This window comes from Rhinoraja longicauda, chromosome 16, assembly GCF_053455715.1.
Source record: "Rhinoraja longicauda isolate Sanriku21f chromosome 16, sRhiLon1.1, whole genome shotgun sequence".
NCBI classification, from domain to species: Eukaryota; Metazoa; Chordata; class Chondrichthyes; order Rajiformes; family Arhynchobatidae; genus Rhinoraja; species Rhinoraja longicauda.
This window is the reverse complement of record NC_135968.1, coordinates 32,565,526-32,583,578: the sequence shown is the minus strand read 5'-3', so window position 1 is coordinate 32,583,578 and position 18,053 is coordinate 32,565,526. Positions and strand designations below refer to the sequence as shown.

Here is an 18,053-nt window from a genome sequence, read left to right as displayed (position 1 = left end):
AACCTTTTTAGTTTTAAAGTACTGTATAAAAAAGTCTCATGTACCCCGGTTACCTAGTTAATCATGGATAATATGCCCCAAAATTCCAATGGCATGACATCATGTTTCACTCTGCAATAAAGACTTCATGTTTCACTCTGCAATAAATTTAGCTTGCATTTCAGCATACAGATAGTTCTGCTATAACGCAATAGTTGTGTTCGTTAGAAACTTAATGTTATATAAATTTGTGTTAGAAAAACAATTGTGTCGATAGGGAAAAGGGGGTTGGGGGCTGGAGTTTCAGGCTCGCAATATCAAAGTTATTTTTCCCAACAGGAATTTAAAAAAAAAAGGTATTTTTAAGAACTCTAAGTTTATTATCGTTCCCGCAAGCTAAAAATACTGAAGGCTGTACATTGTTTAATAGAGTATCATTGCACAAGTGATTGCTTGTCAATTTCAATGGTCTGCAATGAACGTAGCAGCTGGGATTTTAGGAGACACTGTGCCTGATTACTGCGGGGAGACTACATGGAAACATTTCTTTTCCAAGACAGCTTTTTTTCTGATTGCCAATTTCTAAAGTAACTCTTAAGTGGCTCTCTAGTTTCCAATTAAAATTGTGTTATAACCAATTGGGCAAATAGTAATATAAATAGTGTTCCCTAATTCGTTGATCGCATTATATCCAATTTGCAGTGTCGAAACACGTGTTATAGTAGAACTACTTGTACTGTATCATCTACATACAGTGTGCAGTTGACCATATATGAGGATTGCAGAGTTGTAGGACAGCTTGTCTGATTTTTGATCTCTCGACTTGGAAGGAAGGAATGGCAGGAAAAACAATTTCCCTGAAAGGAATGCTAAATTTCAGATCCTTCCTCCTTTGACTTATCTGATATGTCCAGGAGACTCGTGTGATCTTCATATTTCCTTGTCTTGAAAATATAATAAACTACCTCCAGAATAAATGAAATCAATTTCTTCATATGATTAATAAATGAATAAACACAATCGTTCTCCATTTAACTGAGCTTATAATCATCATATTCTGCTTCATTTATAATGAAAGTAATGACTAAATACTAATTCATTTAAGGGTAAATTCTTCAATTACCCAATCCTCCTCTATTTGTTGATGTTCATTCTTTAAATTCAAAGATAACTGTAAGATCACTAGTTGCTTTGACTTCTATGTGTTTCTGGTCATATAAGTAGCTAATCTGGCCAGTTCAGGCTTAAACTATCTGTGACATTAAAAAAGAGGCATTACTTCATGTTGCATAGTTAAGAGCAGACGTGACAATATGGCACAATTTAAAACCTCTTGGTATTATGCCCTGCCTTCGCACCAATCATAGATTCATAGATTCTACTAAATTCATCCATCACCTACACACAAGGGGCTTTTTACAGGGAGGAGTTGATGGGGATGTGGGAAGAAAGAAATTAGATTATTATAGATTAGTGTAAATGGGTATATAATGGTCAGAGTGGACTTGGTGGGCAAAAAAAGTCTGTTTCCATGTTCTATGACTCAATAATGCCACAATTCTAGGTCTCCAGATGCCTTCAGTACTAAAATTGTCAAGATCACCAGGAATTGGCAGGCACCATTATCAAGGCAGTCCATAGAAATACCAACAATATGGTTTCTCCTTGTTGACGAAATGCATTGAAAACAATTTGCTCATCCCCAACACTCTTTTGCAACTGTTAAAACAGTAAGATATTTTGAATGTACTCCAAGCATTTATTATGTAATTATCAGAAGACATAGGGAGCAAGTCATTGTCTCAGGGTCATGAGAGTTCCCGAATGTGGGATTGACCACAAATTCGTTGCACCACAATCTGACTATCTGATAAAAGCCAAAGCACCAAAAAAATTCCAAAAGTCAGAACAGTGCTGAAAAAATGCACAACAAAGTGGCAACAATTGATATGCTCTAATCACAGTGAGGAAAATTCAAGATTCAAGATAGCTTTATTTGTCATCCAAATTGGACGAAATTCAGTCACCCACAGTCCAACAATAAAAGCATTAAATAGGCATTAAAATTACACAACCCCAAAAACACACAAAAAAAGAAACATCCATCAAAGAAACATCCATCACAGTGAGTCTCCTCCAGTCCTCTCCTCACTGTGATGGAAGGCCACAATGTCTTTCCTTTCTCCTGCCGTCTTCTCCCGCAATTGAGCACCATTCAGACGGCATTTAATACCTTTGGTTCCAACATCAACTTGTACAAGTGGGAAAGCAAAAGGCATTCCTACAACCAATATTGGACATTTCCTCAGTACCAGGAGCTATCAATCTCCAAACAGAAGAATTCTACTGTTTCAACTTATGCAATGCATTGAATAAGAGCAACTGCCTGGAAGTCGCTGTAGATTCAGGAAAGAACAAGGGACAATGAACATGATATTTGCAACTGATTAGCTTTAAGAGAAATGCCATGGCAAAATTCAGTTGCCTGAAGTAATCAATGCAATAGTTCAGCAATTCCAGAATGGCATATTTGTTGCATTGAGAATGACAGTAAATTGCCGGAATCATTTCCACTAACTGAGTCATGTAGGCATGTATTGGCCTAATTGCCACACTTCCAGATCAGACGGCACATTCTTCAGCTTGTTAAAAAAATCTGTCTTTATAACTAGACTAGTTAACATCACTCCCTCCTCACTTTTATAACTGGGCTGTTATATCATCCAATCCTCCACATTTATATATCCAGCATATAATCCTCCAAACCTTTTGCCACCGCCAACGGGATCCCTCTACTGGCCACATCTTCCCATCTCCACCCTTTTCTGCTTTCCACAGAGATCGTTCCCTCCGCAACTCCCTGGTCAACTCATCCCTTCCCACCCAAACCACCCCCTCCCCAGGTACTTTCCCCTGCAACCGCAGGAGATGCAACACCTGTTCCTTTACCTCCCCCCTTGAACACATCCAAGGACCCCGACAGTCTTTTCAGGTGAGGCAGAGGTTCACTTGCACCTCCTCCAACCTCATCTGCTGTATCCGCTGTTCTTCCGTACATCGGTGAGACAAAGCGCAGGCTCAGCGATCATTTTGCTGAACACCTCCGCTCAGTCTGCCTTAACCTAGCTGATATCCCGGTTGCTCAGCACTTTAACTCCCCCTCCCAATCTGACCTTTCTGTCCTGGGCCTCTTCAATTGTCAGAGAGAGGCCCAGCGCAAATTGGAGGAACAGCACCTCATATTTTGCTTGGGTAGCTTACACCACAGCAGTATGAACATTGACTTCTCTAACTTCAAATAGTCCTTGCTTTCCCTCTTTCTCCATCCCCTCCACCCCAGTTCTCCCACCAGTCTTACTGTCTCTGACTACATTCTATCTCTGTCCTGCCCACTCCCCTGACATCAGTCTGAAGAAGGATCTCAACCCGAAACGTCACCCATTCCTTCTCTCCAGAGCTGTTGCCTGTCCCGCTGAGTTGCTCCAGCATTTTGTGTCTACCCCCACATTTATAACTAGACTATCCCAGGATTTATAGATAAACAAACCTATTTCTGTCCTCACCCATTCATAATAAAACTGACAGATCATTGTGTCTTTCTCCATCAAAACCCATATTTAATAACCGTGTCCCTTGAGCGCACAGACATATTACTCATCACTGTTGAATTTACAGTCAATTTGATCCACCAGGCAGAGGCACTTAAACATCTTTTTTGTATTTTAATAATATAAACATCACAGATGTTATCAATGTAAAAAAAAATGTGCTGCCTAAAATTCACTGTTGGGTCAAATTCAATTAAACTTATTATTTCTAAATTAAAACAATCCATTGTTGGTCCCATACAAGTGACAATGACTATATTCAAAACAAACAAAACATATTAAATTACAATCTGCAGAGTGCAAAGTGTATTATGTTACCTGTTGTGTGAATAGAAGCTGAAATCTCCAATTCCCAATCACCTATGAGCCTACTCATGCCTCCGGATCAGTCTGTGTGCCTCACTCTACAGTGTGGCTGATTGATTATTATTTTCCTCCTTAAGCTCTCTTCCTAATGTTTTTCTTGCTGCAAAATTTGTTAAATGCAAGTTTCCCAGCGGCAAACCTATGCCATTCTGAATCAAATTTTTGTTGTGGGAATTGTAGGACATCACGATCTCATCCTGCACTGTTCAGCCTGGACAAGTTGGTGATCATTACATCATGTGTTTCCTTCCCCTTGGTATTGTTATCAACATGTTTGCATTGTTAAATATGCAATGTAAATATGCATATACAATACAATGTCCACAGTTGGCCATTGTTGACCATTGACCACTGTTGTCAGTTATCCTACCTGAGACTGAATTGCCTTCTATTCATCCAATTAAAAATTCACCCTCTTTTCCTCTAGTGTACTAGAGCTGCAATATCATCGATGAGATGTACTGCAACAGATTGTCAAGGCTTCACGAACAGCAATTCCTAACCCCCACGACAGGGGCAGCAAGCGCATGGAAATGCCAACACCTCCAAACAATACAAAAACTTAACCCATAGACCCAAAGAACTGCAGATGCTAATTTACAAAAAAGGCACAGAGTGCTGAAGTAATTCAGTATGTTAGGCAGCATCTATTGAGGATATGGATAGATGGTGTTTCAGGTTGGAACTATTAGACTAATTGTGGTAGTAGGGAGAAAGCTGGGAGATGGGAGCAGGACAAATTCTGGCAAGTCATAGGTATATACAGTCGAGGAGTGTTTTAACTTAATGTTCATTGCTCATTCAAAATATTACAAATGCATATAAAATAATCTACAGCATACAGATTGTAGTGGTTCCAGGAAGTGACACATTATCATCTACTCAAGGTCAAGTAATCAGCAATTAGTCTTGTTCTTGCCAACATATCCAATGAAATTCATTAAAAAAACCTGCAGTCACACCTATTGTTTTGTTTCAAATAACATAGTCAGGTTGACTGTTGATAAATGCAATGAAACACCCATGGCACAACATTTAATTAACAACAATTATCTAAATGACAGTGATAGAAGCTTACTCCAATTACTGCATGCATGGCTTTTAGTCTTTGTCTAAGGGTCTGTTCGTATGTTTTTGTTGCAGTATGCTTCCTCTAGATTATAGTTTAAATAAAGTAAATGATAAATTACCTCATTATATAATCAAGCATTGTAAATAATTGAATCAACAGTATTAGGAAAAGGCTCCAGGGGCTGAATGGACCATTTTGTTCCCATGTTTCTACTTTTCTCTTTGTTACATTTGGAATACTATAAAAATCAGAGTGGCACTGCTGCATTACTATGTCAGGGTGCATTACTTAGCACGGGAATTCTCCCACTTGCCTGGGCTCTGCAGTCTTTGTAAATGAGTAGGTGTTTCACATGAGCATGGACATAGAATGACAGGCAGATGTGCAGCATGTGATAAAACCATTCCAAATGGGAACCAGGATTAAATGTTTCTGGAGTAAAGTGACTATAATTACTTTATTATTTTAATTACACCTAGACGTCTAGCATATTAGTTTCTTCATTCGGATACAGTGCACGTTAGTCGAAACTGAAGGATGTCACAAGGGGGATTATGAAAGCTCTGGGAGCAAGACTATGCTCACTTTAACCCGTGAACTGGATAAGCTATCAGTAATCCATTCAAAACTAATCAAACATTTACACACTGTGCGAAATGGTGGCACGCAGGGCGGGAAACAATTCATCATCTTCATACACTCATTACACTTATACCATCTCAATATAACTATGCAAATTAGACAGGGGACTTGACATCAGGTCCTTGTACACAAATTATAAACAAATATTCATCCATTACACTGCAAAAATTAAACAGCTGAAGCACTAACACTAGATGAACTCCAAGCCCTGTTTGTCAATTATTTATGAACCCAAACTGACAGGACTGTCTACATGAATTAGCAGCATATGCCAAGGTTTGTTATAAATCCCAGTCTACTGTAAAACTCATTTTCATAAAATGTATGTACATGGCTGACAATATATCAACAGTTCTGGATAAATAATTTATTAGAATGATGCCATGAGAGCACGCGGATACTTTGCATTAGAGTAAAAGTGCCAAGTGGTGATTATACGAAAACTAAATTTTCCTTAATTTTCCAACTTCCTTCAGAGTTACATATTAAATCAGTATCAAAATGCTCAATAAGGACTGAGATATGGTTATTGCAAGAAACATTAAAGCATGGAAAATGATCTCAACTTTTGAAGGATGTCTAGAATTGAACTGAGCTTTGAAATATGTCCTCTACTAATTAACAGTTATGCGTCTAATAAATGGCTGCAAATAAAAATCGTAATTTAAATATGACCAAGATTTTTAAAGTAATGTACAAATGTATGGTAGAATTTTATGATTATATATATGTCTATATGAATTACTGAGTGGTAGATACATTGTACATTATTAATGCTCACAAAATCATGAAACATTACTTTCTGTTGTTTATTTGAATAATGTAACTTGGTCCAGAACGTTCCTTGATTATTATTCATATTAAACACAAAGAAGACTTAGATGTAACAAACCATGCATATTGCCCAGACCGTAAGAACAGATGAGCATCTGAGATTCAGACTTAATTAAACTGAGCAAGTCAAAACCAAAGGCTTCCCGTTTTAAAAATTTCAGCCTTAGTTTGCCAGACCAGAAACCAAACAAAAATTGATTCTGATAATTAATTGGCACATTTGATCATAGTAGGAAAGTAATCTGTAAATTGAGATATTCATGATCATATTGGAGGGTGTTTCTGTGAGGAACGGATAAATTGAAGGATTCAAAGTGTGTTGGTCAAACCTTAGTCCTGTCTTTAGCCATTCAAGCATACAAATGCAGTACCAGGAAAAGCTGAAAAACATATTATTTTGGGAACATGAAATGAGTTAGGCTTGGCTTAAAAATACACTATACTAAGGTTGTGTGTCACTTTTCTCTTCACTCTGCGTAGAAACATTTCATTGTTTGGTGTCAATATCCGATGAGGTCACTTAGTGTCTTTCACATATCAGCCTTTGGCTGTAAATACCGTCAATTAGATCTAAGAAAATAAGAAAGTCATTCACTTACTGCCTTCGATAACTATAAATAACAATGTAAAATTGACCCTAGTAATCCATTTTACTGATTTTGATTAAGATATAATTATTGCTCAACTCACCTGAGATAACTCCCCCACTTTTCTTCAAAAGAGGTCTGCGAGAGGGCATTCTGGACACAAGTTTAACAATGATCTAAAAGGCAAATGATGGATTTTGTTCGGGGCTAATGCAAGAAGGATTAGATTATCTATCTCAGTAATAATGGTGAACAGATAAATATTGGCCAAGGTATCTTGGTCTTCAAATAATATAGGAGTTGGAGCTTTAACATCAACCTGCGAGGGAGTCAATTTAACATCTAATTCACAGATCATCATACTGACAAGCAGTAGTGTATTGAAGCATCAACTTATTTTATGTATTTACGTCTGTGATCAAATAGTAAAAATAACAGCAGTAGTGGAGGTTATAGGGATATACTGTAATGTGGCGGATCAGGCCACTCCTTGGGTCAGCCCCCTCGTTACGTGACGGACAGGCGTAAGGGGTTAAAAGCCTGACCAGGGGGAGGCGTGGCATATACCCTAGGGGAACTACGCTGTGGGCTGAAGCGCAGCCTAATAAAAGAATCTTACTAAAAACTGCCTGGCGTCTTGCCTTTTCTCTGGCCTCCGCCAGGCCACTACATTGGTGACCCCGACGTGATTCGAACACGCAGCACATCGACGGGTGTTGGCGGCCACTCGCCTTCTTTAGCAGGCACCTCAGCGGGGCCCAACGGCATTACAGCGCGTTCGACCGAGAGCTCCTCGCCCTCTACCTCGCGGTACGCCACTTTCGGTACTTCCTAGAGGGGAGACCCTTCACCGCGTTCACAGACCACAAGCCACTCACCTTTGCGTTCGCCAAGGTTTCGGATCCGTGGTCTGCGCGGCAACAGAGACAATTGGCTTATGTGTCGGAATACACCACCTCAATTCGGTTCGTGGAGGGAAAAAACAACAGGGTGGCCGACGCCCTGTCTAGACCCGCGATCCACGCCGTCCTACAAATGGCCGGGGGGATCGACTATTCCGCCCTAGCAGCCGCGCAGCTGGGGGACGAGGAGATGGCCACCTATCGTACAGCCGTGTCCGGCCTGCAGCTGGAGGACATTGTCTGTGGCCCCGGGGATACAACACTGTTGTGCGACACCTCCACTGGCCTGCCGCGGCCCATCGTCCCTGTCGTCTGGCGTCGCAGGGTATTCGAGGTGCTCCACGGACTGTCTCACCCCTCCATTCGGGCGACGGTGGCCCTTGTATCCTCCCGTTTCATGTGGCACGGGCTGCGTAAGCAGGTCGCACACTGGGCACGCACCTGCATCCCGTGCCAAACTTCAAAAATCCAGCGACACGTGCGTGCGCCTCTGCAAGAGTTTCGTGTCCCTTGGCAGCGCTTCGACCACATTCATGTGGACATCGTGGGGCCGCTGCCGCCGTCCCGGGGCATGACCCACCTCTTCACTGTGGTAGATCGCTTCACGCGGTGGCCGGAGGCCATTCCGCTGGCAGACACCTCGACGGCCACCTGCGCGCGGGCCTTGGCGGCGCACTGGATCGCCCGGTTCGGGGTGCCACTGGACATTACATCCGACCGGGGGCCACAGTTCACTTCGGAACTGTGGTCGGCCATGGCAAGACTCTTGGGTGTCAGCCTACACCACACTACGGCGTACCATCCACAGTCGAACGGGTTGGTGGAACGCTTTCACCGCCAGCTGAAGGCTGCCCTGAAGGCTCGGCTCACGGGCCCAGACTGGGTGGACGCCCTGCCGTGGGTTTTGCTGGGGATCCGCACCGCACCCAAGGAGGACTTGGCCTCCTCCTCCGCCGAGTTGGTGTACGGGGCCCCCTTGACGGTTCCCGGGGAGTTCATCCCACCAGCGCAGGGTCGAGTGGAGCAGCCTTCTGACGCCCTGCAACGTCTTCGGCAGACGGTGGGCAGGCTGGCACCTGTGCCCACGTCACGTCATGGGACCTTCCAGCCACACGTCCCTGCCGCTCTGGAGGACTGCCAGTTTGTGTTCCTGCGCAGGGACGCACACCGATCACTTCTCCAGCGGCCGTACGAGGGCCCCTTCCGGGTCCTGCAACACGGCTCGGCCACATTCGTTCTGGACATGGGGGGGTCGCAGAGAGACTGTTTCGGTCGCACGGCTGAAGCCGGCACACGTGGACATTGATCGGCCGGTGCCGGTTGCGCAGCCCCGCCCGCGCGGTCGCCCCCCGTCCAAGCTACCCCCTCCAGTGTCTGCTACGACCCCTCCACCTGTCGGTCAGTCGCCGGTCCCTGCGCCGGTCATGGTGCGCACCCGGGCTGGTCGCCTCGTGCGCCCTCCTGTCCGTTTTGTACCTCCGGTTCTTGGGGGGGGTCCTGTGGCGGATCAGGCCACTCCTTGGGTCAGCCCCCTCGTTACGTGACGGACAGGCGTAAGGGGTTAAAAGCCTGACCAGGGGGAGGCGTGGCATATACCCTAGGGGAACTACGCTGTGGGCTGAAGCGCAGCCTAATAAAAGAATCTTACTAAAAACTGCCTGGCGTCTTGCCTTTTCTCTGGCCTCCGCCAGGCCACTACAGTAAGGATGTTGTTATATAGAATACTGAATTGTAGTAGCCAGGGATAAAAATACATTAAAAAGACTAATGTAATGTTAACCATCGTAAGGGAAGAGCAATAACACCCTGGTAAGTGCACTTTGTGGACTACTGTGGTACCATCTCCATTTCACTTGGGCAGTTTACTGCCCAGAGATTTTCAATGGGATCAATGGGGATCTTGCATTTCTTCAAGGAGACCCTGAGCAAATTCATGAACATCTTCCTCTGTCCTTCTGGTAATCTCTTTCCATGACAGAGTCATTTGAGAAGCTAGTGTCAGGCATGCAAATGATGTGGTATTTCCAATGTAGCTGACAGTGTGTAATTTGGCTTTCAATATTTGAGATTTTGACCTCAAGTTGTTTCTCTTATCCTGCCAATGAATTGAGTGGATTTTGAAGAGATAGCATTGATGGTACTTTTCTATCATCTAGAGTTGTGGAGATAATGCAGAGGTGTTGCATAATGGGAATTCAAATCATGACAGAACCTTCACCGTAAATGGCAGGCCTCTGGGGAGTGTTGTAGAGGTGAGAGATCTAGGAGTGCAGGTACAGGAACACAGTTCTTTGAAAGTAGCGGCATAGGTAGATAGGGTGGTCAAGAAGGTTTTCGGCACATTGGCCTTCATCAGTTCGGGTACTGAGTATAGAAGTTGGGATGTTATGTGACAGTTGTACGAGATGATGGTGAGGCCACATTTGGGGTATTGTGTTCAGTTTTGGTCACCCTGCTGATGGCAAGATCTTAAGCTGGAAGGAGTACAGAGGTTTACAAGTTTGTTGTCAGGACTTGATGGTCTAAGCAATAGGGAGAGGCTATGCAGGCTTTCTTGGAGCACAGAAGGATGAGGAGTGGTGCTGATAGAGTAGGTGCACAAAGTCTTTAGTCCAAAGTGGGGGAGACAAGAATCAGAGAATCAGAGGTTTAAAGTGAGAGGGGAAAAATTTAATAGGAACTTGAGGGGCAACCTTTTCAAACAGAGGGTGGTGGGTATATGGAATGAGCTGCCAAAGTGGATAGTTGAGGCAGGTACTATAACAACATTTAAAAAACATTTGGACAGGTACATGGATAGGAAAGATTTAGAGGGATATGGGCCAAAAGCGGGCAGTTTGGTCTAGTGTAAATGGGACACCTTGGTCGACACGGGCATTGTAGGAGCCATTTTGCAGTTATTAGTTATTTTTGCTTATTGATATCACTACCTTGTATTCTGCTGTAGTTTGGAGACTATAGAGTTAATGCAATGCTTACGTAGGGGCTGGGCGGAGCCAGAGTACGGGCAGTTGGGTACGTGCTGGTATAGTGGGTGAGCTGGGAGGTGCTGACAGAGGGCCAGCTAGAAGCTCCGCAGAAAGATTTATCGGCCATGATGTAATCGCCTGTAAGTTTTATTAACTAGAAGATTAATACAAACTGTGTCGAAGTTATATCTGACAATTCGTAACGATCGCATAGACTGTGGTAAGATATGGAATTTTACCTAGCAATTAATAACCAGTCGATGACAAGAGATATGCCAATATGTTTATTGCACCTTCAAATAAAGAAGACTAACTATTAAACATCTGGGAGGATTTCTGTTATTAGTTGTTCGAGTTATTACGCTTATCGCTGACCCAGTCTATGCAAGTGGCAGCTTGGGAGCTAATTGAGATAGACGAGAAGCTGGCCGCTACAGGCATGTTGTACCAAAAGGTCTGTTTCCATGCTGTATGATTCTCTGACTCTATAGACTTTAGAATTTACTTTAGACTTTAGAATTTACTTTAGATACGAAGTGGAAACAGACCCTTTGGCCCATGGAGTCCTTGCCGACCAGTGATCACCTGTACACTAGCACTATCCTACACACTGGGGACAATTTACATTTCTTTTTTACAGAAGCCAATTAACATACAAACCTACACATCTTTGAAGTGTGAGAGGAAACCGGAGCACCCAGAGAAAACCCACGCAGTCACAGACAGCCCCTTAGTCAGGATCGAACCCTGGTCTCTGGCACTGTAAGGCAGTTACTGTAAGGCAGTAACTCTACCACTGTGCTCTCCTCTGTAAGTCTAGGTTTCAGAAGCATCTCAAAGTCCAGGGATCAATTCTTTAATTGATGTCTGAGGTTTTTATATTCAAATACCTTTTCTTTTCAATCAACCAAAGGCTGTGTTCACACATTGAGGGTGTGATTTATTTCATCATTTTCATCTACCTTTGTCAAGAGGTGGATCCCACAGTGTGGAAAACAGTCTACAGAAACATTAGGAAATGTGAAATAACGTGCCTACAAACTGTAATGTTAACTCTGTTTCTTTTTCCACAGATGTTGGCACGATCTGTCAAGTATTTCCAATATTTTCTATTTTTATTTCTGATTTCCAGTATCTACAGTTTTTGATTTTCAAAATATACAAACAAAGGTTTGTAAGATGTTTATGATTCTTTAACTAGTTCTCATGTGATATAATGCTGTTTTGTTTACCTGTTTGTTCAAGTGTTGAGCTGCAAAAATAGCAATTCTCACATCAAACCATGATCTTCCTACTCTACATTCATGCAATGGAAGTGAAACGTGCATGCAATAACCCCTTTACCATTAAAGTGTTCAGTGAACTTTGCATCAGAATTATGCACATGTGCTATGCATGTAAGTTTGTAGTCCTTTGGGTCCACGAACAATTGGGTCCAATTTTCAATTCCAATGTTCATTATTCTGCAAGCATTTGTTTGGAACTGGATGCCTATGCCCACTTATTTGCAATTGACAGGGCTGAGTGATATGAATTCTGTCTTCCATTTTCTTGGGAAGTTAAATCCATTATTTTCTACTTGTCACTAAAATTGGCCAAGAATCATAAAATACTGTGGTCCAGAGGAACATTTTTCACCTCAACATACCTAAGCTAGTTCTTTGAAAGGGTTAGTGATTTACAGTTTCCAGCTCCTTTCTGTGTTTCTGCAAGTTTTCCATTTCCTCTTGGGCAGTTATTATTGAATCTGCTACGATCAACTTTTTGAGCAGTACATTCCCGATACAAACGGCTTACTGTATTCTTTCCCTTCATGGAGTCATAGAGCCCAGAAAGGCCTATCAGTCTAACGTCCATGCCGACCATGATGCACCGTTACGATGATGCCCTTTCTACACTAAGTCCTGCCTTCCCATGTTTGGTCCATATCCATCCAATTCTTTCCTATCCATGTACCTGTCCAAATGTGTTTATTTGCGAATTATCTTAAATCTCTGCCATCTGGTTACTGCCAATTCTGAAACTGGGAACAATTTCTTATTTGCTCCACACAATTTGTTCATTTTGATGATCTCTTGAAGATCAAGATCTATAATGTTCTCTGTTCTAAAAAAAAACAAGCCTAGTTTCCTTTGCCTATCCACATAACTGCAGTCATTCATGCCCAGTTCCATTGTAATCAATTTTCTCTTCATTGTATCAAATGGGCAGAAGTTCTTTCAAAAGTACTGATCACAGTCGCAGAGTTATACAGCACAGAAACAGGATAATAGGATTTAAATAGTAGTGAAATGTTACCATATCTGCCTCAACTACTTCCTCTGGCAGCTCGTTCTATATACCCACCACCCTCAGTGTTAAAAAGTTGCTCCTCAGGTTCTTATTAAATTTTTCCCCTTTCACCTTCATTCCCCTTCCCTGGGCAAAAAAAAAGCGATTTTTTGCACCTCGATAATATCACCCCTGTTTCCTGCACTGTAAGGAATAAAGTCCAGCCTGCCTGACCTCTCCTTATAGTCCAGGCCCTCAAATCCAGGCAACATCCTTGTATATTTTCTCCGCCTTTTTCCAGCTTAATGGCATCTTTCCTATCACAGGGTGACCAAAATTGAACAGAATACTCTAAGTGCAGCCTCATCAACATCTAGCACAATGGTAACATAATGTCCCAATTTCTATACTCAATTCCTTGACTGATGAAAGCAAGCATGCCAAAAGCCTTCTTCAACATCCTGTCTACCTACATGTCACTTTCAGGGAGTATGTACTTCTAGATTCCTCTACAACGTCCAGCACCTCCTCAACTGCAAAAGGACTGTCCTGTCGATACCACTATCATGTCTGCCTCCACCACCACATCTGGCAGCACTTTCCAGGCACCCGGCCCTCTCTTCTGCCAATATGGAGGCCAAAAAACAGGCACAAAAGAACTGTACCTGTGAGAGTGAAAGACAAGGCAGGTAGGAGTAAGAAACCCTTAATCAACAAAGTGAGCCTCTGGAATATTTAGCCAGACCAATGGCATAACAACTAACGAGAAAAATGAAAATACTGTACAGGCACTAAATATTTTGGCACTTGATAGATTTATTATATAGGATTTTATTCCAGTTGCAGGGAAGGAAATTAATTGAATTTGAATTCAGGAAAATCAAAGCAAACTTAATCCATTTGCAATGCAGCTGAGAGCAAATACTTATCACGATGAAGACAGCAACACAGAAGATTGGATCTTTAGGGACCCAATCTCAAGTGGCAGTGAGACTTGACGAGGTGAAGTTTGGGTCTGATGTTATGGGAAGGAGCATTGATTTTCCTGTATATAACCTTCAAAAGGACAAATAGCTTGTGAAATATGCATATGTTAGAGACAACAGAATTAGATGGAGTGTGTTGGGAGATGTGAAGCTGATGTTTCCCCAGGTTGAGGTGTCTAGAGCCACGAGTCACAGATTCAGCCATTTGGAACAGAGTTTAGACGATATTTCTTCACAGAGATAGGATAATTAGCTGAGTGTATTCAAGGCAGAGAATGATAGGGTGCACATTAAGGAAGTCAAGGGATATGGGGAAAGGAATGAAAATAAGTCTGAAAAATAAGTCATGTTTTTATATTCTTAATTGTTCTTAAGCACATTTTATCTTTTATCCATGTGACATTTCCTTCAGCTGGTAGATGAGGATAGTTACAAAAGATTGACTTTTGATCAAATAAAATAGATTGAAATTAACAAAACATTTGGATCGAGAAGTGTTTAAGCAGGATGTGGATCCTTGGCAGTGTCAATAAGATCTATTCAAATATTCCTTAACATACCACTAGGTGACCACAAGAGTACGGAAAGGGTAATATCTGTATAAAGGAAGCTGTACTTCAATGAATATTTTACATTCAGGCACTAAAATAGTGTTACTAGACCGGTTGTCAACTACACATCATCAATACGCATTTCACATGTAAAATTTTATTAATGCATTTTAAAACGTTAATATCACATGGTGAGATACAGGCCCATCAATTCATCATTAATTTGAATTAACAATGGAAATTTTGAAAGTTTTGGAAAAGGGTAGAAGATACATTCATGGGCTACCCCTTCATGGACTATGCTCAGATGGTATCTGATGCCCAGACATAAAGAAAGAAAATGATCCTGCAACTCATAAAAGACCATCTAAAAAATTCCCTGCACTATTTGACTAGCAAATGATTGTAGTGATTTTCTACTTCAGAAAACAGGAATTCTACTAGACATGTACTGCTAAAACAAGAAACACAGCTACGTGACTGAATTTCTCGCCTGAAACATCAACTCTTTACTGATTTTCCTAGAGTTATGTGGATTTGATATCCACCTTCTGATCTCATTACAAATGCTCCAAATTCATTGAGATCTTTATTGTAAATCTTGTATGCCCTAACATTCATACCCAGCTGCAGGGCGCCAATGATTGGGAGAACTCCATTGAGTGAATGAAGTGGGGATTGTCAGAGTAATAGTGCATAATTGATAGGCAGCAACCAAATCAAGATGCAGAACTGGCAGATGTGATGGCAGAAGGGGATTTGGCTTGAGGCTTCTAGCATGACTGAAGGTTCAGAGCAATTAGAGTTGCTAACTCTAGTTCAAACTATTCCTGGAGATTTGATCAAGTGATATCTAATCACATGGCATTCAATCACATGATAATTTAAAATCATATGACATTTGCAGACTGAAATCTTTCTGACAAAGAATGGACAAAACATGCTTGACTTTTTGTTTCATGGTGAGATGAATAACAGGTTATAAATTAAAAGTCTGAACAAGAGAATCTGAAAATTAATATTTAAATTAAAATGCTATTTAAATAATATTATTTAATAAAATATTTAAAATTGTACAATGGCACAGTGTCGCAGTGGCAGAGTGCTAGAGGTCCGCGTTCGATACAAACTTTGGGTGATGCTTGTACGTTCTCCCAGTGACCACATGGGTTTTCTCGGGATGCTCCGGTTTCGTCTCACATGCCAAAGATGTACAGGTTTGTAGGGTAATTGGCTTTGGTAAAATTGTCCTTAGTGTGTAGGATAGTATTAGTGTACAGTGTGATCGTTGGTCAGCGCAGACTCGGTGGGCCGAAGGGCATGTTTCCGTGCTGTATCTCTAAAGTCTAAAGTAAAAAAACAGCGTCTGCAATGCTTTCATAAAGAGCATCACATATATCCCTCTAATGTGACAAAAATACAACAGACATCAGTTATGCCTAGTTAAAGTTTCAGTAGAAATTGGTGAATAATTGCATCAAATACAATGCGTCAAATTACTTCTGAAAATAAACCTAATTCAAAGCATTGATTCCCACACTTGCACTGCAGAAGCTCGGTTTCACAGTCCTCAGATCCGGAGACCAATCTGACTCCTACAAAAAAACACATTGGGCCAGAATCAGCTGTCAGTTGTCCATAAACATCCTTTTCCTAATGACGTGTTTAGAGAGATATGGGCCAAACATAGGCAGGTGGGACTAATATAGATGGGGCATGTTGATCGGCATGGGCCTATTGCTGTGCTGCATGACTTTATGACTGTGACTGGCCACTGCCACCTTAAAAAGTATCCATGACATCCCATAGCTGTAATATCATCATATGGTAACAAACTAAGGCATTGTTTAAAGAATCAAAGGTCTTTTATTGTCACTTGTACGAATTACCATACAGTCATTATGAAAAAATTACCAAGACACACAACTGCATAAAAGTTAACATAAACATCCACCACAGCAGATTCCCCACATTGCTCACTGTGATGGAAGGCAAAAAAGTCCAATCTTCTACATCTTTTATTCTCCCGGGCAGACGAGGCATCCGTCGGGGCGATCGAAGCTCCCACAGCCTGCAGTCGAAGCCCCCGCGTTGGGGCGATCGAAAATCCCGCGTCGGGGCGATCGAAGCTCCTGCGTCAGGGCAATCGAGCACAAGGGGGTGCGAAGCACGAGGGGGTGCCGAGCACGAGGCATGAGGGGGTGCTGAGCACGAGGCATGAGGGGGTGCTGAGCATGAGGGGGTGCTGAGCACAAGGGGGGAGCTGAGCATGAGGGGATGCTGAGCATGAGGGGGTACCTAGCACGAGGGGGGAGCTGAGCACGAGGGGGGTGCTGAGCACGAGGGGGGCGCCGGGCATGAGGGGGGTGTTGAGCACGAGGCATGAGGGGGCGCTGAACACGAGGGGGTGCTGAACACGAGGGGGTGCTGAGCACGGGGGGGGGGGGGGGGGGGGGAGTGCTGAGCACGGGGGGGGGGGGGGGGGGGGGGGGAGTGCTGAGCAGGGGGGGGGTGCTGAGCTCGGGGGAAGGGTGCTGAGCATGGGGGGAGGGGGGAGGGGGGTGCTGAGCAAGGGGGGAGGGGGGAGGGGTGTGCTGAGCACGAGTCAGCACCGTGGTGCCCGGAGCGGCGCGGTGACGCGCGCCAGCACTTTGTTGACCAACTGCCGGAGCGAGCACGTGGCTCGCTGTTTGTGTGCAGCGCACGTGGCGGATGGAAGGTGACAGGTGGCGCGAGGCGGTGCGGGGCAGCGGTTGCCCGGTACAACCTGGCGGCCTGGGTCAGGCGGGGAGCGCAGTTCAGCGCAACGTAACGCAACGACCGGGGGCAGACAGACGGACAGTCGTAACTGTGGACGGCGTGGTGCTCGGAGGCTGCGGTACATTGTGAGTCTTACTCTGAGCCACAGGCACCTATTAACTAATGTTTTGGTTTACCGCGGCGACCTCTGAATGACGCAGCCGCCCGCCAGTGTTTTATCCAAAACTTCCAGCATGGCACGAGAATAAGGGACATAACATTACTCGAGACATAAGAGAAAATCAAATGCTAACAAGGGATACTGCTGCCGCTCACGCCGTTCCCAAAACGGCAGAAACGTTTCAATGCACTTGTCAATGCAGAGCAAGTATTATTAAGCCGTGTTTGTGAACTTGATGAATCTGTTTATTGCAACGATTATTCTGCAGTGCTGCTAACCAAAAGTGGACGTGTACCAGGCTATTGATTCCAACTGTTGTATATTGGGCGCTTTCAGTCTTCTTACCAGGACCGGGCGCTGTAAATA

General features: G+C 43.1%; 1 protein-coding gene across 1 annotated transcript in view; it reads left to right on the top strand.

The window, feature by feature from the left end:
* The first annotated feature begins 17,493 nt into the window (after positions 1 to 17,493).
* Positions 17,494 to 18,053, top strand: part of LOC144600835 (uncharacterized) — a 128,565-nt gene continuing 128,005 nt past the window's right edge. The window contains exon 1 of the mRNA XM_078412725.1: positions 17,494 to 17,652. The gene's annotated coding sequence lies outside the window, so the exon portion shown is untranslated. The remainder of the gene's footprint in view (positions 17,653 to 18,053) is intronic.